At 47.7% G+C, this 21,971-nt stretch overlaps 1 protein-coding gene across 5 annotated transcripts in view; it reads right to left on the reverse strand.

Moving 5' to 3' along the window:
• LOC102942228 (interferon-induced very large GTPase 1) overlaps window positions 1-21,971 on the reverse strand; it is a 36,582-nt gene that overhangs the window by 10,453 nt on the left and 4,158 nt on the right. The window contains exons 2-3 of one of the 5 annotated variants that reach the window (XM_037893740.2): window positions 8,520-8,598; window positions 977-1,151 (exon numbers count right to left, since the gene is read on the reverse strand). The exons of 1 other annotated variant lie outside the window; for it this stretch is intronic. The gene's annotated coding sequence lies outside the window, so the exon portion shown is untranslated. Of the gene's footprint in view, window positions 1-976; window positions 1,152-8,519; window positions 8,670-21,971 lie in introns of all 5 variants that reach the window. 3 more of the 5 variants (XM_037893739.2, XM_037893738.2, XM_037893737.2) reach the window with 3 other exon arrangements.

Consider the following 21,971-nt stretch of genomic DNA (forward strand, 5'->3'; position numbering starts at 1 on the left):
CTTGAAGAGCCGCAGGCTATGCTTCAAATAGCCACATGTGGCTCGCAAGCCGCGGACTGAGTATCACTGAGCTGCTCTGTGACACTTTGCCACAGCCAGGGTGGATAAAAAATTATGACTTAAAAATAAAATAAAATTAAGGATTTTTTTGTTTAAATATATTTTTCTTTTTAAAAATAAACCAACTTGAAATTATATTTGAAAGTATTACAATATATGTTAAGGCCTAAACTTACTGCAAGATATTAAACAGAGTTTTAAATTAAATTATGTTAAACAGTACGTTCTCTGCCTACGTTTTTAAAAAAGTCAGAGCACTCAATGGCTGCAAGTCATTATCTGAGCACCTGGAACCAGAGTTTGTTGAAGGGCTAAGGCAGCTTTTGACAGCGGTAGCTTCTTCTGCAGGTGCAGAAAATCATAGAACCAGGTTCTGTTTCTGTCAAGGCTCAAAAGCAGGACCAAATCCTGCCTCTCGCCTCCTTGTCTCCTACCCCACTGCTGCCTTACTTCAGCAGGACACAGCCCTCAGGACCTCCCAGCAGGCACTGAATATCTTATAGGGTTGGGTCCACAACTGTTAAGGATTACTTAAATCAGACTGGCACAAGCAAGCTCACCAGTACAAACTGCTCCTAGGAGAAAATGGTTGCTTTAAAATGACATGGGTATCTAGCTGCCCCAAGTATGGATGGTGCGAGGAGCCTTCCCTCCCCGCGTGCTCGTGCAGGAAGGAGCCAGTCACAACTGCAGTCCTTGCACTCACTTGAAAATAATGACTGCACAGGGAGCTAGCGATGCTCACAGCAGTAGGGGGTGGGGAGGGTAAGGGCCGTGGGCCCACCCCTGCCAGCAAGACTCCTCAACCATGAAGGAGAGCCCACACTGAACTCTCTAACAGAGCAGAGGAGCTGGGTTCCCACTGCCCGGGGAGGCGCTCTGGGAGGTGTTTCACAATGCCTCCCAGGGTTCCTACCGAGGTGACTTTGCTGTGCTTCACCCTCCAGCTCCGGCCAGCGCAATCACCAGACACTCCTTGGAAGCTTGAAATCTGCTTTGTTAACCAGATTTTATTTCCAGTGCACAGGCGTTGTTCTCTGTTATAGGGCTGCTCATCAGCGCTGATCTACTGCCATCCAGGGCCAGATTTCCTAAATTTTTAAAAAAGGAAACTGAAAAACCAGAAGTTGCATCATGTGGCATCATACTGACAACCACAAGATGATCAGCAGGGTTGAAACTTTAGATCCACTGCACAGAATTCTGCCACTTGAGGTAAGTCTAAGCGAACCGGGTCAAACCTGGAGTTGCAGCTAGCAAGAGATGTTAAGAGTAACAAGAAGGGTTTCTTCAGGTATGTTGGCAACAAGAAGAAAGCCAAGGAAAGTGTGGGCCCCTTACTGAATGAGGGAGGAACCTAGTGACAGAGGATGTGGAAAAAGCTAATGTACTCAATGCTTTTTTTGCCTCTGTCTTCACAAACAAGGTTAGCTTCCAGACTGCTGGACTGGGCAGCACAGCATGGGGAGGAGGTGACCAGCCCTCTGTGGAGAAAGAAGTGGTTCGGGACTATTTAGAAAAGCTGGACAAGCACAAGTCCATGGGGCCGATGTGCTGCATCCGAGAGCGCTAAAGGAGTTGGCAGATGTGATTGCAGAGCCATTGGCCATTATCTTTGAAAACTCACGGCGAACGGGAGAGGTCCTGGATGATTGGGAAAAGGCAAATATAGTGCCCATGTTTAAAAAAGGGAAGAAGGAGAATCCAGGGAACTACAGACCGGTCAACCTCACCTCAGTTCCTCGAAAAATCATGGAGCAGGTCCTCAAGGAATCAATCCTGAACCTCTTAGAGGAGAGGAAAGTGACCAGGAACAGTCAGCATGGATTCACCAAGGGCAAGTCATGCCTGACTAATCTAATTACCTTCTATGACGAGATAACTGGTTCTGTGGATGAGGGGAAAGCAGTGGATGTGTTGTTCCTTGACTTTAGCAAAGCTTTTGACACGGTCTCCCACAGTATTCTTGCCAGCAAGTTAAAGAAGTATGGGCAGGATGAATGGACTATAAAGTGGATAGAAAGGTGGCTAGATTGTCAGGCTCAACAGGTAGTGATCAATGGCTCCATGTCTAGTTGGCAGCCGGTATCAAGTGGAGTGCCCCAAGGGTTGGTCCTCAGGCCGGTTTTGTTCAATATCTTCATAAATGATCTGGAGGAGGGTGTGGATTGCACCCTTCGCAAGTTTGCAGATGACACCAAACTGGGAGGAGGGGTAGATACGTTGGAGGGTAGGGATAGGATACAGAGGGCCCTAGACAAATTAGAGGATTGGGCCAAAAGAAATCTGATGAGGTTCAACAAGGACAAGTGCAGAGTCCTGCACTTAGGACGGAAGAATCCAATGCACCGCTACAGACTAGGGACCGAATGGCTAGGCAGCAGTTCTGCAGAAAAGGACCTAGGGGTTATTGTTGACTCATATCCAGCTTCTCGTCCACTGTGTGCCCTTGTTGCCAAGAAAGCCAATGGCATTTTGGGATGTATAAGTAGGGGCATTGCCAGCAGATCGAGGGACGTGATCGTTCCCCTCTATTCAACATTGGTGAGACTTCATCTGGAGTACTGTGTCCAGTTTTGGGTCCCACACTACAGGAAGGATGTGGAAAAATTGGAAAGAGTCCATCGGAGGGCAACAAAAAGGATTAGGGGACTGGAACACATGAGTTATGAGGAGAGGCTGAGGGAGCTGGGATTGTTTAGTCTGCAGAAGAGAAGAATGAGGGGGGATTTGATAGCTGCTTTCAACTACCTGAAAGGGGGTTCCAAAGAGGATGGATCTAGACTGTTCTCAGTGGTAGCAGATGACAGAACAAGGTCTCAAGTTGCAGTGGGGGAGGTTTAGGTTGGATATTAGGAAAAACTTTTTCACTAGGAGGGTGGTGAAACACTGGAATGCGTTACCTAGGGAGGTGGTGGAATCTCCTTCCTTAGAGGTTTTTAAGGCCCGGCTTGACAAAGCCCTGGCTGGGATGATTCAGTTGGGATTGGTCCTACTTTGAGCAGGGGGTGGGACTAGATGACCTCCTGAGGTCCCTTCCAACCCTGATCTTCTATGATTCTAATCAACACTCTCAACTGATCCCCTTATATGTCCCTGTACTCACCGGGATGGGTTAAGCAGCACTTTCAAGCTCTCACCCTTACGTGCCCCTGGTCTCAATAGACTGGGCTGAGCAGCACTTTCAGCTGCCGTCCCCTTATCATAGAATCATATTTGGGGTCGGGAAGGAATTTTCCTCCAGGGCAGATTGGAAGAGGCCCTGGAGGTTTTTTGCCTTCCTCTGTAGCATGGGGCACGGGTCACTTGCTGTAGGGTTCTCTGCTCCTTGAAGTCTTTAAACCACGATTTGAGGACTTCAATAGCTCAGACATAGGTGAGAGGTTTTTCGCAGGAGTGGGTGGGTGAGATTCTGTGGCCTGTATTGAGCAGGAGGTCAGACGAGATGATCATAATGGTCCCTTCTGACCTTAGTATCTATGAATCTATGAACTGAGTAACTGATAGCAGTAGCAGGTTGTTACCCAGTCTCCTTGCCCACCAAGTCCTAGTCTCACCCCTCCAGATTCCTGAACTTGGGCCTGTCGCCAACACCGGCCCCTTACATTGATCCGTCCCACTCTGGTCCTGCAGCTCCCGCCCCCCTTTCCCTCCTGATCTGACCTTAAACCCAGCCCCCACCCAACATTTATCCCCCAACCTGCTTCTGAACCCAGCTCTCCCCATATGCCCCCCCCACAACGTCCTCTTGAACCTGGAGCCTCCCCCTGTTTATCCCCTGACCTGATCCTAAACCCAGCCCCACCCCAAAAACATTTCATTCCCCAACCTGCTCCTGAATTTAGGGCCCCCACAGCTCTGCCAACCTTCCTCTGTACCTGCCCCCACAATTTGTCCCCCAGTCTGCTCCTGAACTAGGTGCCCCCCCATATTTGTCTCCCTTGAGCTGCTCCTTAACCTGGATCCCCCTCAGCCCTGCTGACCCACCCCGTCCCGACCCCAGGCCTCCATCCTCAGCCTTGACAGCTGGCTTGTGGACACAAGACACTCCCCCCCACCCCCAAACCGTAGCTCTTTCAGCTGCTGCTTGTTCCCCGCATTTAGCCCTGCCAGTCCCGCACCAAGATCTGACACCTCACCCTTAGCCCTTGCAACCTGTCCCTGGTACCCCTTCCTGGCAGTTTAATCTCCCCAGACTGCTCCTGAACCCACCCCCCGTCTGTTCCCGAACCCTGCCTGCCCCACACCCTACCCGCCTGCCCAGCATCTGCCCCCTTAACACCACCACTCCTGCTCCTGGGCCCAGGCCTGGCTTTGCTCCGCTGAGCTCATGTGAGCACTGATTTCTACACTGAATTTGAAAAGCTATTTTCTCACACCTGAACTGCAGAGGAAAGGCCCCGGGCTCCCTGCTTCGCCTCCCTGAACCCAGCAGAGAGCTCTGTGATGGATCAGCAAAGCAGAGGACAACAGCTCCCATCAGTGCCCTCCCCACGGCACATCCCCTTATTCCCGGCCAGGGAGGGGAAAGGTCCTAGACTGGGAATTGTCCAGGCTCTCTTTGGAAGCGACGGCTGAATGGTGAGCCAGAGACTGCAGAGAAGCCGAAGCAGCAGCCACATGGCAAGCAGGGAGCTGGAGAGAAGCTGAATTCAGAGTGGAAGCCCTAGGACTCATATACCGAGCCACGTGTGGGATGGGCTGTGTGTGCCGGACGTCACAGCTGGGTGCAGGGCTCTGTGGGACTTATGGGACAACCGTAAAGTTGCCAATTTTCTAATTCCAGAAAACTGAACACCCTTGACCCACCCTGTCCCCTGCCCCTTCCCAGAGGCCCTGAATCATAGAATCATAGAATCCTAGAATATCAGGGTTGGAAAGGACCTCAGGAGGTCATCTAGTCCAACCCCCTGCTCAAAGCAGGACCGATCCCCAATTAAATCATCCCAGCCAGGGCTTTGTCAAACCTGACCATAAAAACTTCTAAGGAAGGAGATTCCACCACCTCCCTAGGTAACGCATTCCAGTGTTTCACCACCCCACTGCAAAATCTCCTAAATCCCTAAATCTCCCCCACTGCAACTTGAGACCATTACTCCTCATTCTGTCCTCTGCTACCACTGAGAACAGTCTAGATCCATCCTCTTTGGAACCCCCTTTCAGGTAGTTGAAAGCAGCTATCAAATCCCCCCTCATTCTTCTCTTCCCCAGTTCCCTCAGCCTCTCCTCGTAAGTCATGTGTTCCAGACCCCTAATCATTTTTGTTGCCCTCCGCTGGACTCTTTCCAATTTTTCACATCCTTCTTGTAGTGTGGGGCCCAAACTGGACACAGTACTCCAGATGAGGCCTCACCAGTGTCGAATAGAGGGGAACGATCACGTCCCTCGATCTGCTGGCAATGCCCCTACTTATACATCCCAAAATGCCATTGGCCTTCTTGGCAACAAGGGCACACTGTTGACTCATATCCAACTTCTCGTCCACTGTAACCCCTAGGTCCTTTTCTGCAGAACTGCTGCCTAGCCATTCGGTCCCTAGTCTGTAGCGGTGCATTGGATTCTTCCGTCCTAAGTGCAGGACTCTGCACTTGTCCTTGTTGAACCTCATCAGATTTCTTTTGGACCAATCCTCCAATTTGTCTAGGTCACTCTGTATCCTATCCCTACCCTCCAGCGTATCTACCTCTCCTCCCAGTTTCGTGTCATCTGCAAACTTGCTGAGGGTACAATCCACACTGTCAAAGTTCCTTCCCCACTCTGAACTGTAGGGTACAGATGTGGGGACCTGCATGAAAACCTCCTAAGCTTACTTTTACCAGCTTAGGTTAAAACTTCCACAAGGTACAAAATTATTTTACCCTTGGATTTCCACTGCCACCACCAAACTTTATTTGGGTTTACTGGGAAATGTAGTTTGGACACGTCTTTCCCCCAAAAATCCTCCCAACCCTTGCACCCCACTTCCTGGGGAAGGTTTGGTAAAAATCCTCACCAATTTGCATAGGTGACCACAGACCCAAACCCTTGGATCTTAGAACAATGAAAAAGCATTCAGTTTTCCTACAAGAAGACTTTTAATAGAAGTAAAGGAATCACCTCTGTAAAATCAGGATGGTAAATACCTTACAGGGTAATTAGATTCAAAACATAGAGAATCCCTCTCGGCAAAACCTTAAGTTACAAAAAAGACACACAGACAGGAATAGTCATTCTATTCAGCACAGCTCTTTTCTCAGCCATTTAAAGAAATCATAATCTAACACATACCTAGCTAGATTACTTACTAAAAGTTCTAAGACTCCATTCCTGTTCTGTCCCCGGAAAAGCAGCGTACAGACAGACACAGACCCTTTGTTTCTCTCCCTCCTCCCAGCTTTTGAAAGTATCTTGTCTCCTCATTGGTCATTTTGGTCACGTGCCAGCGAGGTTACCTTTAGCTTCTTAACCCTTTACAGGTGAGAGGATTTTTCCTCTGGCCAGGAGGGATTTTAAAGGGGTTTACCCTTCCCTTTATATTTATGACACCCCAAAACCCTCACCCCTGCACCCCCTCCCATCCCCAAACTACCTCCCAGAACCTGCACCCCCTCCCTCTGCACCTCCCATCCCCAAACTCCCTCCCAGAGCCTGCACCCTGCACTCCTCCTGCACCCCAATCCCCTGCCCCAGCCCAGGTCCTGCACCCCAGACCTCCTCCCCCACCCAAACTCCCTCCCAGAGCCTTGCACAGGTGGGGGGTGGTGTTTGGGGAGGGGCAGGTTCTGGGCAATACCAAAATTTCTACAAACCTGCCACCCCTGCAGTAGGGAAAAACAAAGGTGGGCAAAAAACAGATTGCAAAACACACAGAGATCAATCAGAACCCTCGGCGCTGTTGAAAATCCCCCTATGCATCTATCTGCATCTTTAAGCATCTAAATACCTTTGAAAATCTGTCCCCAGGAGCTTAGCAGCACTCAGAAAAGATCTGGACAATTATCTGGATGATGAGAACTTCCAGCGTTACAATAGCAGGGGTTTTAAAAACAAAAGTTTGGAAGGGACAAGACCCTCCTATGTCAAGGCATGAGCCAACCTCTAACTGCCTTGCTGGGGATTAGGAAGAAATTTACGCTAGAGGCAGGGGTGGCAGGTTTGTAGAAATTTTGGTGGTGCCCAGAACCTGCCCCTGCCCAAACTCTGCTGCCCCAAACTGTGCCCCCCACCAGCCCGAGGCTCTGGGAGGGAGTTTGGGTGAGGGAGGAGGTCTGGGGTGCAGGCCTTGGGCTGGGCTGGGGATTGGGGTGCAGGAGGGGTGCAGGGTGCAGGCTATGGGAGGCAGTCTGGGGATGGTAGGGGGTGCAGAGGGAGGGATTGCAGGGGTGAGGGCTATGGGGTGAGTCTGAGGATGGGGGGTTTGGGGTGTGGGAGGGGCTCAGGGTGAGAGTAGAGGTGTGGGGGGTGAGGACTCTATCTGGGGCCGGGGGGTATGGGGTGTTGGAGAGTCTCAGGGCTAGGGCAGAGGGTTAGGATGCGGGGGGATGAGGGCTCTGCCTGGGACTGAGGATGAGGGGATTGAGGTGTGAGAGGGGGCTCAGGGCTGGGGCAGAGAGTTAGGGTGCGGGGGGGTGAGGGCTCTAGCTGGGGGTGTGGGCTCTGGGGTGGGGCAGGGCTGGGGATGAGGAGTTTGGGGTGCAGGCAGGCTGCCCCGGGACTGGAGCCAGAGAGGAGGACTCCCCCCAGCCCTCTTCCCCCCCGGCAGCACACTCGCCCCCACCACTGTCACTGCCCGTGCTCCTAGGGCCCCTCTCAGGTCCAGGAATCTCCCTCGCCTCCCCCGTGGTGGGGGCGGGGGGGCTGCCATCACACGCGCACCTCCTCCCCTACTGCTGCCCCTCACTGTAGCCTCACTGGGGGTGGGGGGCGGGGCTGTCCCTTGCCCAGCGTGGGGCAGGAGCGGTGACAGCAGGCGGGGGCCCCGCTGTGCTGGTGGAGGGTCCTGCCAGAAAAGGGAAGAGTCTGAGGGAAAAGAGCAGGGGCAGGGGCAGTCTGCCCTGGCAGCAGCTGATGGGCGGCACTAGGACCCTGCGGCAGCAGTTGATGCAGGGAGCCAGCATGGAGCTGCAGGGGAGAGGCAGGGACACTCTGCCCCCGGGGCCCGGGGAGGTGTGTGGGGGCAGCAAGGGAAGGCCGGGGGGCAGCAGGTGGGGAGACCCGGCCTCAAACACTGCTGGAGCTTGGCCCCCAACATTGCTGGAGCCAGGAGCCCATATAACTCACTGCCGCTGGCTAGAGGTTATCCCATAATTAATTGCTCACTTCTTGCACCTTCCTCTGGAGCATGGACTGGCCACTGTCAGAGACAGGAGACTGAACGGGGTGGGTCGTTGTTCTCATCTAAACCCTGCCTGGGGGCCCACATCTTGCAGGGTGCCCACAATATGTGAGAATTCCTATGTCCCTAAAGGCCAGCCCTGTACCTTATGTCGCCAGCGTTCTCCAGCTCTCTGCTTTGCTCTGCACTTCCTCCGATTTTTCCTCTGTCTCAAGCCGGTGACTCTGCAAGGTTAGTTATACAGCACAGTTTCAGTTTCCGTTTTGGTAGCTTGCCAATAACTTCCCCTGGTTTCCTGTAAATCACAAAGTTTTTAGAAAGGGTGAAAAAAGTCACTTGTTGGCTAAGCAAAGTTCTGACCGGAGCGAGCAAAGTGAGACCTGGCAGGGTCTGGGACACACTCTCAGCCCTGGTCTACACTACGAGTTTAGTTAGAATTTAGCCATGTTATTTCGATTTAAGCCTGCACCCGTCCTCACGACGAAGTCGTTTCTGTCGACATAAAGGGCTCTTAACATCGATTCCGGTACTCCTCCCCGGCGAGGGGATTAGCGCTGAAATCGACATCGCTGGGTCGAATTTGGGTTAGCGAGGACGCAATCCGACGGTATTGGCCTCCGGGAGCTATCCCACAGTGCTCCATTGTGACTCTCTGGACAGCACTTTCAACTCAGATGCACTGGCCAGGTACACAGGAAGAGCCCCGGGAACTTTTGAATTTCAATTTCCTGTTTAGCCAGCGTGGCGAGCTCCCCTGCACAGGTGACCACGCAGAGCCCAGCAGCACAGGAGACCATGCAGTCCCAGAATCGCAGACGAGCTCCAGCATGGACCGAACGGGAGGTGCTGGATTTGATTGCTGTATGGGGAGAGGAATTCGTGCTGGCAGAACTGCCGCCTAAAAGATGAAATGCCAGTACAGCTACTGGAAAACTCTGTTAACGTGTCTGGGGATGGAGCGGAAATCCTCCAGGGACATCTCCATGAAGCTCTCCTGGAGGTACTCTGAAAGCCTTTGCAGAAGGTTTCCGGGGAGAGCAGCCTTATTGCGTCCTCCATGGTAGGACACTTCACCACGCCAGGCCAGCAGCAAGTAGAATAATAAAATCATAGAATCATAGATTTGGAAGGGACCTCTGGAGGTCATCTAGTCCAACCCCCTGCCCAGAGCAGGACCAATCCCAATTAAATCATCCCAGCCAGGGCTTTGTCAAGCCTGACCTTAAAAACTTCTAAGGAAGGGGATTCCACCACCTCCCTAGGGAACCCATTCCAGTGTTTCACCACCCTCCTAGTGAAAAAGTTTTTCCTAATATCCAACCTAAATCTCCCCCACTGCAACTTGAGACCATTACTCCTTGTCCTGTCATCTGCTATCACTGAGAATAGTTTAGATCCATCCTCTTTGGATCCACCTTTCAGGTAGTTGAAAGCGGCTATCAAATCCCCCCTCATTCTTCTCTTCCGTAGACTAAACAATCCCAGATCCCTCAGCCTGTCCTCATAAGTCATGTGTTCCAGACCCCTAATCATTTTTGTTGCCCTTCGCTGGACTCTCTCCAATTTCTCCACATCCTTCTTGTAGTGTGGGGCCCAAAACTGGACACACTACTCCAGATGAGGCCTCACCAATGTCGAATAGAGGGGAACGATCACGTCCCTCGATCTGCTGGCAATGCCCCTACTTATCCACCCCAAAATGCCATTGGCCTTCTTGGCAACAAGGGCACACTGTTGACTCATATCCAGCTTCTCGTCCACTGTCACCCCTAGGTCCTTCTCTGCAGAACTGCTGCCTAGCCATTCGGTCCCTAGTCTGTCATGGTGCATGGGATTCTTCCGTCATAAGTGCAGGACTCTGCACTTGTCCTTGTTGAACCTCATCAGATTTTTTTTGGCCCAATCCTCCAATTTGTCTAGTACTCTGGTATCATTTCATAACAAAGCCTGGCAGCATATGGTCCCGGTTTTTGCTGGCATTCAAGCAACATCCGTTCTTTCTCTCTCTGTGTTATCCTCAGGAGAGTGATATCATTCATAGTGACCTGCTTGAAATACAGGAATTTAATTAAGGTCCCCTTAATTCAGAGGTGGCCCTTCCTAAAGTGCTGCTTGCCTGTGGCTGAAAAGAAATCCTCCCCGCATTTAGGCAAGTGTTTGGGGGGGAGGGGGTGTTGGCACTGAGCTGTTCCCTGGGATTTTCCCTGATACCAGCCATGTGGTGGGGAGGGGGGTGATGAAACGATCATCCTAGAGAATGGGAAGCGTTCTGGGGATGGACGGTGGCGCTGAGCTGCTCGCTGGGATCTTTCCTGATACCAGCCACGCGGTGGGGGACGGGGGGTGGTGGTCAAGCTGAGCTGTTTGCGCTTGTCTGTCCAAAAGGATGCGGGGGGTTAGCTGGGTTTCTGCTGCACGTTAATCCAAAAACCACAGCACCTCCTTTTAAATGGCCAGCTCAACGGGCTTTGCTTGCTTTGGGAAAGGAGGGCGCTGCTGTTATGGAGGTTGAAGGGCTGACCATGGCTGCCTGCAAGCCGAAATCTGTTGACCGGCCCAGCGTGTGGGATCTCTCACACCACACCTGCAGGCGCTGGCACTCAATATAAGATGCAAAATGCGACCTTGTACCGAAAGCACATGTGCTATGTTCTGTGAACAGTTTTGTTCACCGTGAAAGAGTCTACGCGTTGTTCTGTAAAATGTATCTTTTTAAATAGTACTCTCCCTTTCTTTCCTCCCACAGCTGCCAATGTTTCAACCCCGACCCAGAGGCTCGCACAGATAAGGCAGCAAAAAAACCGCACACGCGATGAAATGTTCACTGGGCTCATGCAGTCCTCCCGCACTGAAAGAGCTCAGCAAAATGCGTGGAGATAATCAATATCTCAGTCCAGGCAAGCGGCAAACGAACGGGAGGACAGGAGGGACGAGCGCGAGCAGAGGAGGGACGACTGAGATGATAGGTGGCGGGAGCAAGATGAGAGGCGGTGGGAGCGCGGCGAGAGGAGGCAGGAGGCAATGCTGCGGCTACTGGGGGATCAAACGGACATGTTCCGGCATCTGGTGGAGCTGCAGGAAAGGCAGCAGGAGCACAGACAGCCACTGCAGCCCCTGTGTAACCAACCTCCCTCCTCCCCAAGCTCAATAGTGTTAAGGAAAAGTTAGCACATGTGACTCCATTTTGGTTTGGGGCCCACCATTGTTTAAATGCCAGCACATCATACACCAGGAGGAGTAATTCTTAGATACTGAATCCCTGTGAAAATCCTTTTTTTTTGTCTCCAGCCTGCCTTGACTCCCAGTATCTGGTTTTTGTTAGTTTTTAACTTTTTGTTTTTTGGCCTTGATGTGAGGCCTCTCATCCTAATAATAAAGGTTACTGATGCCCGGCTTTAGGACCACGCTGTGTAATTAACATACTGGTTTAGCACGAGGAATGCACCAAGCAGGGATAGGTGGTAAATAAGACAAGGGTTTGTTTATTGGCTAAGGTTTTCGATGCACGAAGGCAACATGCTTTGTATAATTTGTATTTAGGGTCCCCTCCTGGCTAGCAGGGGGGCACCACGCTCGAGCGTAATAAACTTGGTGTCTTTTGGGAACTTTGCAGTTGTGGACTTTGTTTATGTGCCTCAGCCTAAATTCAAACTGTGCGTGACCTATCAGGTATAATTCGCAGCATTTGTGTGCGTGTCCTACCAGGTGTAATTCGTAACAGTTCTGGCGACCACGAAGGGACTCTAGGCTCGCCCCAACAAGCGAGACTACACTCCTCCTCTCGGACAGCTCCAGCCAGAACAGGGTGAGTTCATCTTTGAGAACTCCGAGGAGGGGGGGGGTGTGAGCCGTCACTTAGGCAATAAGGTGGCACATTTTGTGTCCTTTTGGTAGCCCATTATGGGTTCTGGGCAGAGTGTAAGTAAGGGAATCCCTTTGGCTGAAATTCTCGAGAATTGGGAGAATATTTCTGGTACCCATAAATTAAATTAAAAAAAAAACTGTAATCTTGTGCAAGGTTAAGTGGCCAGCACTAACAACTCAAACACCTTTTGACTGGCCACCGGATGGTTCCTTTGCTGGGGAAAAATTAACAGCACTTAGGAAAAGGCTGAAAAACAAAACTCCAGCCCAAATAAATTATTAGTATGTATGGAACAACTAGGCTTATGCGCATGCGAAAGGACGTCCTCTTTCCTCCTCCTTTTCTTATTTATCTCAGGGGTCTCCAGCCCTGCTCTGTGCTATGCCTGCTTCTGCCCCTCCTCCGGCTTACCCTCGGCTTTCTGACTTATGCCCGTCACCTCCTTGCTTGCCAATTAGCCGTGCTTTCTGTCCAGGTGACAAGCCTCATGGGGGGAGGACTCGCGTAGCCCTTGTAAGTAAAAATATTTAAGAAAAAAGATCAAAAGGGCTGGGGGCTAGTTAAGAAGCCCACCCTCCTTGTTAATTTGGTATTAAAACAAAGCTGGTGCTCATGGAAGGGACAATTCAAAAAAAAAAAAAAAAACAGGATCGGGCCCAAGCGGGCAGGCAACAAATAAAAAAATTGAAAAACAGGTTAAAAACTTAAAGGTCATAATAAAAATAAATAAATAAATAATTACAGGAATGAAAAACATAAATCCCGGAATAATACTTAAAATAATAAAATCTAAGTTAATTAGGTATCGTTTTAAAAAATAAGCAAATAATTTTTTTTAAAAAAGTAAAAAGTTAACTCTGTAATTGCTAAAAAAAAGTAAGCAATTAAACTTTGTAAAATACTAAAAATAAAAATTCTTAGTTTCTTTGCAGCCATTTTAAAAAAATGGGCCCTTTTCCAAAAAAATGCAATTATACAGTGCTACTTAATTAATATCTTATTAGGCTCCAACGGACTACAATAGGTGGTGTCTTCCTTTTCAGGTCGCTGTATGTTTAACAGCAAAAGTTAAAAGTAAAAGGCAATCAAAAGTCTGGTAAAGTTTATTGTGCCCTTTTTAAAATAAAAATCTTTAACCTGTAAATCCAAAAGCAAGCCAAAAAGCATCTGTTTTAATGTAAATTACCTAACTAATAAGGTAAAGGCCACTAAAACCTGGGCTGCCTATAAAACAAATACAAAAAAATATGGGTAATTCCTCTGTTTTGCCTGCAATTAACAAAGGTATTTATATAAAAAAAAATATTTTAAGCAATGACTAACTGCCCAAAAGGGGTAAATCTGTAGTTTTTTTTGTCTTTCAAAAAATCAAAAAAAACTAATGCCAGCTAAAAAGCAATTCAACATCTCATAAATTTACTGGCACAATAGGCATTCTGTTCTGTGTTCTGTGTGTCCTGTCTTGTGGTGTTTGTCTTGTGGCCAAAATTGCTGTGTTTAATTTTTCATAAAATAATTTAATTTAAAACTAAATAAAAAAATTAAATCAAAATGCAAATACTTGTTTTATTCAATTTAAAATACAAAATATTTAAATAATATCAAAAAATGTAATATACTAAAGTTTAATACATTTGCTTAAATAAAAAAAAATTTCATTGGCCAAATCTTTTAATTAAAAAAAATTGTTATTAAAATTTGCACACCAACAGTCTTTAAATGCAAGAACATAAAAGGTTAACCCACTCCCCATATTATACACGAGATCCGTCTGGCTACCTCACATTTCTAGCCAAAAGGCTAAAAAAAACCAAAAACTATTGAACACCAAAAGTTGTACCAAGTGGACTCCTCAAAAGTGGGTGTGCTTGTCCTGGCTTGTTGCTCCAAAGCTCTGTAATAAAGTTATTTTCCTAAAAAAATGTATATGGCATACATTAAACAATAAAACAAAAATGCTGTATAATAGGCAATGTACATGTGTTCCTTTTTAAAGAAAAATATATAAATAAAAAGTAAAAATTTCCTTTGCAGGTTAATAAAAGCCAAAAACAAAAAAACAAAAAAACCAAGCTAATTCAACGCTGCAGCTGGCAGGCTCGGTCCAAAGATAAGACACTGGCCTGCCCAAGGACACTACTCACAGCTAGGATTTGGCTAACAGCCAAGAAAGAGGGGGGGCTTGAATGTGCCCAAGCAGCTGTGAGATCTGCAACACACTGCCAGACATTAATGAAATGTGTTAGGTCTCTGTATTTACAGGTAAAAGAAGTCCTGCTTCAAGAATCCTGAGCAAACCTGCCATTTGTTAAAACCAGGTGACTGGGTCTACATAAAGGTCCATCAACAAAAGACTACTCTGGCCCCATGCTGAAAAGGCCCTTATTAAGTCCTGCTAACTACCAACACTGCTGTGAAGTGCCAAGGACTGACTGCCTGGACCCATGCTTCTTACTGCAAAAAAACCCCTCCACCTCGAGATGACTTCACTTCGATTACTGATCAGCCTGTCCCTCCTTCTGGGTTGTTTTTTTTTTTCTTCCTTTTAAACAGCAAAAAAAAAAAAACAAGGTGAAGTGCTAGTAACCTCTCCCTTGTCCACTGACAAAGCTAACCTGCATTCAGTATTTGCTAAAAAAACCAAAGCACTACAGGGTGACGTGCTAGTAACCTCTCCCCTGTATAATGCAAAACCATAACTATTCCCAAAAAAAAAACCCCAAAAAAACAAAAAACGCCTGCTCTGCTAAAACCACCAAAATCCAAGAATTCCTAACTGCAAAAAACACTAAAAATTGGCCTTAATGGCAAAAACAAAGCATTGTACATTGGCAAAAAAAAAATTGCAAAATGCATTCTTAAAAATGTAAAATAAAATAGTGGAGTGGGTTTATTCCAAAGGCTAAAACCTGTGCTTATAGGCAAGTATAAATACCAAAAACGCCTTACAGCTACAAACATTACTCCCACCATCTGCCACCACTCCTTTGCAGGTAAAGGTTCCTGGATCCATCATAGCTAAATTAAGTTGGCGCTGGGACCCCCACCTGACCCTGACAAGCCATTAAACAAGCCACTTCACGAATGAACACCACGACCAACCCATGGACTAAGCTTTCTAGCTACTGGGACCTTCACAGCCCACCAGGACTTTTTGTGTTCCTGTTTATTGGACTTACATTGGGGGGAGTGTTTTTTATATAGTATAAAAAGGATGCCGACATTGGTATGGGTTGCCTGGGGGGTTCCTCTCCCTATTCCCAAGTCCAGTACAAGAATGGGAGGGCAATAGCTTCTTAAATTTAACCTGCGCTATCAAACAAAATGTAAATCAAATGCAGTGTTAAATTTGTATTCATACCCCCACACATTTAGGTCAGGGGGTCCCGTTGGTAGGGGTACCTATCCCCCTTAATCAAACACTCCAAACTAAGCTATGGGCAAACACTACATTTAACTAAAATATTACAATCCAAATATGGTCTATTAATATGGTGGCCCAAAGTAATTATGCTTTATGTGTGTCACAACATAAAAGCATAAAAAATACAGTTTTTGTAGGGAATTTTGTAGGGTGCAAGGACACCACCCAAATCAGCTCTGGTGCGGGAGGCCCCTCTACCTACTCCAGGACCCCGTGGCCAGTCCCCGAGGGGTCTGGCTGGTGTTGGTTATGCAATCACACAGCCTATAAGGTTCTCCCAGCAGGATGGTGTGGTACATGTACCTTAGGGGCTACAGTACCCGCCGTGACAGTACACCAGAACCTGACCCGGGGAGAGAGCCGCAATCTGGTATGGAGGGACCGACGAAGTATTCCTTTAAACCCCCTTTCTCAACGGCCCAAAGGCTTTCACTCCTTTGTGCGTTGGTTTCTGCCATGGTTGAAAGTAAGCAAGCTGGAAAAAGCTATAGTTAATATTTCAGCTGCTTTGGAACTAATGGCAAATGCTACTGCAGATGCTCTATTTGCCCTTCAAATTGAAGTCACCCGCTATCCCAAACTACATTGCAAAACCGCCTAGCCCTGGATTATCCCCTTGCAAATCAGGGCGGGGTTTGTGCTCTGGTCAACTCAAGCTGTTGTGTATTTGTAAATCAGCACCATAGGGTGGAAACTGATCCTCAAGCAACAGGCAGCCCTATTCCACCACATCAGCCTCGACACTACCACCGCCGGATTCCAGGAGGTCATCCCAGACCTGCAACATGATGTGGTCCCACCAGTCTGTGCTTGTTTCCCAGGCCCAGAATCGGCGGTCCATGGCAAGAGCCCGCCCCATTGCCACCAGGACATCCAAAGTGCCGGGGCCCGTGCCTTGAGAGAAGTCTGTGTCCATGTCCTCATCACTCTCGTCACCGCGCTGCCATCGCCTCCTCGCCTGCGTTTGCAGGTTCTGGTTCTGCACAAACTGCACGATCATGCGCGAGGTGGTTAAAATGTCTTAACGGCTGCGGTGAGATGAACGGGCTCCAGGCTTGCCGTGCTATGGCATCTGCTCGGGCAATCCGGGGAAAAGGGTGCGAATGATTGTCTGTCGTAGCTTTCACGGAGGGAGGGGCGGCTGACGACATGTACCCAAAACCACCCGCGACAAATTTCTTGCCCCATCAGGCACTGGGAGCTCAACCCAGAATTCCAATGGCCGGCGGAGACTGTGGGAACTGTGGGATAGCTACCCACAGTGCACCGCTCTGCGAGTCGACGCTAGCCTCCGAACTGTGGACGCACACCGTCAAATTTAAGCCCGTAGTGGGGACGCACGAAGGGACTGTACAAAATCTGTTTTGAGAAATCGACTTCTAAATAATCGACCAAATTTCATACTGTAGACATGCGCACAGATCGACCTCCTGACGCCAGAGCGGTCTCCTTCCATCCAAACAAAATTTTGGCCCGTCCCTCAGACAGCTTGTGATGTCTAGCCATCAGCTGAATCTCAACTTGGCTAAAACACAACTCTCTCTTGTGACAATAGGAGACTGCTTTGCATTTGGTTCTTCTCGTGGTGTGGCATTTTGAGAGTCTGTTCCAACATCCATTAGTCACGTAGGATTGCCAGGTGTCTGTTTTTTTACCAGAACATCCAGTCGAAAAGGGACCCTGGTGGCTCTGGTCAGGACCACCGGCCAGGCCATTAGAAGTCTGGTCGGCAGTGCTGCAGGTCTAAGGCAGCAGGCTAGTCCCTACCTGTCCTGGCACCAGGCTGTGCCCCGGAAGTAGCTGCCAGGTCGAGCTCTTAGGCGAGAGGGTCACGGGGGTCCATGTGCTGACCCCGCCCTGAGCCCCGGCTCCGCACTCCCATTGGCTGGGAACTATGGATAATGGGAGCTGGGGGGGCGGTGCCTGTGGGTGCGAGCAGCGCACGGAGCCCCGTGGTCCCCACACCATGCCTAGGAGCTGGACCTGGAAGCTGCTTCCGGGTTGCAGCGCGGAGCCAGGACATGCAGGGAGTCTGCCTTAGCCCCACTGTGCCGCTGACCAGGAGCCCCCCGAGGTAAGCCTGCACCCCAACCCTGAGCCCCAACCCCCTGCCACAGCCCTGAGCCCCCCCAAAAGCAGAGCCCCGTCCTGTACCCCAAACTGCTCATCCCCACTTATCACCCATGTCACTGAACACATGGCAAAGAAATCTTAAAGGAGAGAGGAGCAAAGAGGGTTTTAAAATTTTAGAAAAAATCAGGTTATTTTGAAATAAATGAAAGAAAAGCAAAAGGGTTATTAAATAAAATGGGTAAAAATAAAGGTAGGTTAATGAAGAAAGAGGAAAATTCAAGATTCTTTTGTTAGGCTGAGAGAGAGAAATTAAAGAAAAGGAAAATTAATGAAAATAAAGATGTCTTTGTTAGGTAAGTTTAGTGAGCACATGATAGAGAGATTTTAAAGGAGAGAGAAGAGAGGGAGCACATGGTAGAGACAGGAACAAGGAGGGTTTTAAAATTTTAGAAATAAATAAGGGTTCTTTTGAAATAAAGTTTGAAAAATAAGCAGCAAGAGAGCCTGTGTCACTGAACACACAGTCGTGAGAGGAGCAATGAGGATTTTAAAAAGTTTATTTAGACAAAAAGAAGGGTTAATCTGAAATAAAAATAGAGAGAAATTAAAGAAAGAGGATTTTAAAGAAATTAAAAAATAGAAATAAGATTGTTTCAAAGGTTTATTAAAGAAAAGAGTAAAAAAATAAAGAATCTTTTGTTAGTCTGGGGGAGAAATTAAAGAGGGTTATTTTGAAATAAATTAAAGAAAAGCAAAAGAGTTATTAAATAAAAGAGGAAATATAAAGGTAGGTTAATAAATAAAGAGAGGAAAATTAAAGCATAGAAAGAGAAATTAAAAAGGGTTATTTTGAATTAAAGATTTCTTTGTTAGGTTGACAGAAACTTTAATAAGCACATGACAAAGAGAGGAGAAAAGACAGCATATGGCAGAGAAAGCGAGAGAGAGGAGCAGATTACCGAGCAGCTGCCTGCAGTGAAATGCTACCAATTCCAGGGGCTGTGAGCCCTGGGGGCACGCCAGCACCCCCGCCCATAGCTGTCCCCCACCCCTGCTTATCAGCTGCCGCCTCCACCCAACAGCTGACAGGGGGCAGCACCACTGCCAAACAGCTTTTGGTGGCTTGGGGAGGGGTTTGGGGGGTGTGGAGAGCAGCGGCTAGGCAGGGGCCTCAGGGAGAGGGCGGGGTGGGGTGTCAGGGCAAAGTGGGGGTTGAGCACCTCTGGGGAAAAGGAAAAGCCGGGGCCTGTACACGCCGGACCAATCAAAAACTCTTCTACAGCTACATCCTAGAATGTGTCGTCCTGTACCCGTCATACCGTACCAAGAGTTTAAAACAAGAGCTCCCTCCCTCCCTCCCTTCTAACTGTCTGAAGATGTAAGAGAAACACTGACCCTGAAGAAACAAACCCTTTTCTTAATTCTTTTGCTAAGAGTGAAAAAACAGCACTGGTCATTTTTGAATGAGCTGTAACATAACAAGCCCTTTGGAAAGGTTGTTTTGTAGGCAGTGAGAGCTATTCGGGGCAGCAAGGTTTTTGTTTTGTTTTTTAATGCTGGTGAAAGAGTTAATGCTTTTTTTAAACCAGAGATAAGGAGTCTGTTTTTCCCCACCACACCCACTGTTTTCTTTCCTAACTTTTTAAACGCTGTTAAAGTTTTAACAAATGCCCCAATCTTTAAAGTTTTGCCTAAAGGTTTTAGTATTTATACATAACATGAACACCACTGAATGTATATCCCCTCATTTACAATAAAAGTTATGTCAAACTGATGTAAGCAGAGTCAGGATGAGCTCCACCCTGACATCTGGTGGTGAGGTGTGGCAAGTGGTGGAAAAGAACTTCAGGGGCCGATCTCATTTGCATAGGCACACCCACCCCGCCTAGAATTAGGCCATAGCTGCCCAAATGGTCACTTTGGCTGCTGTGGGATCCCCAGTGTCTCTGTTATTGGGGCAGGAAGAATAAATTGTTATTACCCTGATTATGGGAATCAAGGACAGTGGAACTGTACTTGGCCTTTTGTTATGATGGAGGGACTCGCCATCAACTTAGTAGCACTCGCTAGGCAAGGGACATGGGTTCCAAAACTCTGTGAATTGAGAGAGGTAGGGGACAGGTATTAATACTTGGTGTGGTGTGGTGTGGTGTGGTGTGGTGTGGTGTGGTGTGGTGTGGTGTGGTGTGGTGTGGTGTGGTGTGGTGTGGTGTGGTGTGGTGTGGTGTGGTGTGGTGTGGTGTGGTGTGGTGTGGTGTGGTGTGGTGTGGTGTGGTGTGGTGTGGTGTGGTGTGGTCCTTACATGCTAATTGCGCTTCTTCCTCTCTCCACTGTGGAATATCAGAGCTAATTTTGATTCTATTAGGAGTCTAGTTACAGGCTGCTGAGCTGAATTCACCTTGGGCTAATGGTGCACCAGCACTGAGGCTCCCCTACTACAAGCTGAAATCACAAAAGAGCTGAAATCACTGAGTGTTGTGTTAAGTAGTGGGGGAGTCTGAAGATATATGGTGGAGCAGTTTGCGGGATGGCGAGCGGAGCGGCTGGTGGAGCAGAGCAGAGGAGAGCGGAGCGGCTGGGGGGAGCAGAGCAGTTTGTTGGATGCCTAGAGCAGCCCATGGGGCGACTGGCAGAGTGGAGCCCCATGGAGAGGTGGGGCCATCAGCTTTGGACCACGTAAGGTGTCCCTTAACCCCCCACCCCCTCAATCTCCACCCAGGTTGGGAGATAAAACTCTGCAGATAAACTTTTGAATTCTGCGTCTGCCCTGACGAGGGACAGAGACTTTTGGGACTTTGGGTGATTTCGGGTTGCTGGACTCAAGAATTAAAGGGAAAGGACATGCCCCAATTTGCTTGGGGTGGGTTTTTTGCTCATGGGTTGTGTTATGAATCCTGTTGGTGGTGTTTCCCCAACATAATGCCACATTGTTTCTCTCTGTTATTAAAAGGCTTTTTGTTACACTCAGACTCTGTGCTTGCGAGAGGGGAAGTATTGCCTCCTGGAGGCGCCCAGCGGAGGTGGTATATATTTGTCCCAGGTCACTGGGTGGGGTCTCGAGACGGTTTTGCATTGTGTTATTGGAATGGAACCCCTAGATCCTGAACCCGGCCCTTGTTGCTGCCAACTCTGACAGGCGGAAGGGTTACGCTTACTTATTTCATTTACTGGAAATTAAATTTAGCTGTCCTTTTTATGTAAGCTTTGTAAAGGGAAGAATGTCATATCCCCAGCATTTAAAATAAAAGTTTAAAAGGACTGAATAACTGCATGATAGGAATAAAGCTTTATTAGCAGGTTTTGTACTGGCCGACACGAAGAAAGCAGCTTCTACAAAAAAAAAGAGAGAGGCTACTTGTTTAAATTTAAAAGGAAAACCTTATATTTTACAGCAAGAGCCCCCCACCCCCTGCTGTCTGAAGATGTAAAATAAACATTGACCCTAAAGAAACAAACCTTTTTCTTAATTATTTTGCTAACATTGAAATAAAGATGTATCTTTTAACAAAGGGTGTTCTACCCTCATAAAAAAATACACCAGCTTTCTTTTTAAAGTTTTGCCTAAAGGCATTAGATTTATACAAAACACACACAAAAGAAAACTAGCTAATGTAAAAGAGTTAGCACTTCTTTTTTTTCCCGCCAGAGATAAGGAGGCTGGTTTCCCTCACCACACACACTCTTTTCTTTCCTAATTTTTTTTAAATCTAAACCAAGGACAAACAAACTTTTAAAACATTAATTAAAGGGAAGAGGCATGTAGATTTCTTTATTTAATTTTGTAGCAGGAGTGAAAGTACACTGAAAGACACTTGTGTAAGTTATATTAAACTTCCTTGTTTCATTTACCGGAAATTGACTTTAGCTGTAAGCTTTGTAAAGGGAGAATGTCATATCCCCAGCATTCAGAATAAACATTTAAAAGGCTTGAATAACTGCATGATCGGAATAAAGCTTTATTAGCAGGTTTTTATACTGGACGGCACTAAGAAAGCAGCTTATACCAAAAAAAGGCTACTTTTTTAAAATTTAAAAGGAAAACCATATATTTTACAACAAGAGCTCCCCCCCCCATTGTCTGAAGATGTCAGATAAACACCCTATCCTTTTAAAAACAGTGTTTTACAGTGCCAAAACAACAATTGAGTATACTATGAAAACTGTCAATTGAGGGGAGTTTACATACGTGTTTCAGTAAATCACTTAGCATGCAGTGAGGCCTATTTGAAGCAGCA

The sequence above is a fragment of the Chelonia mydas genome, chromosome 3 (assembly GCF_015237465.2).
Source record: "Chelonia mydas isolate rCheMyd1 chromosome 3, rCheMyd1.pri.v2, whole genome shotgun sequence".
Taxonomy (NCBI): Eukaryota; Metazoa; Chordata; order Testudines; family Cheloniidae; genus Chelonia; species Chelonia mydas.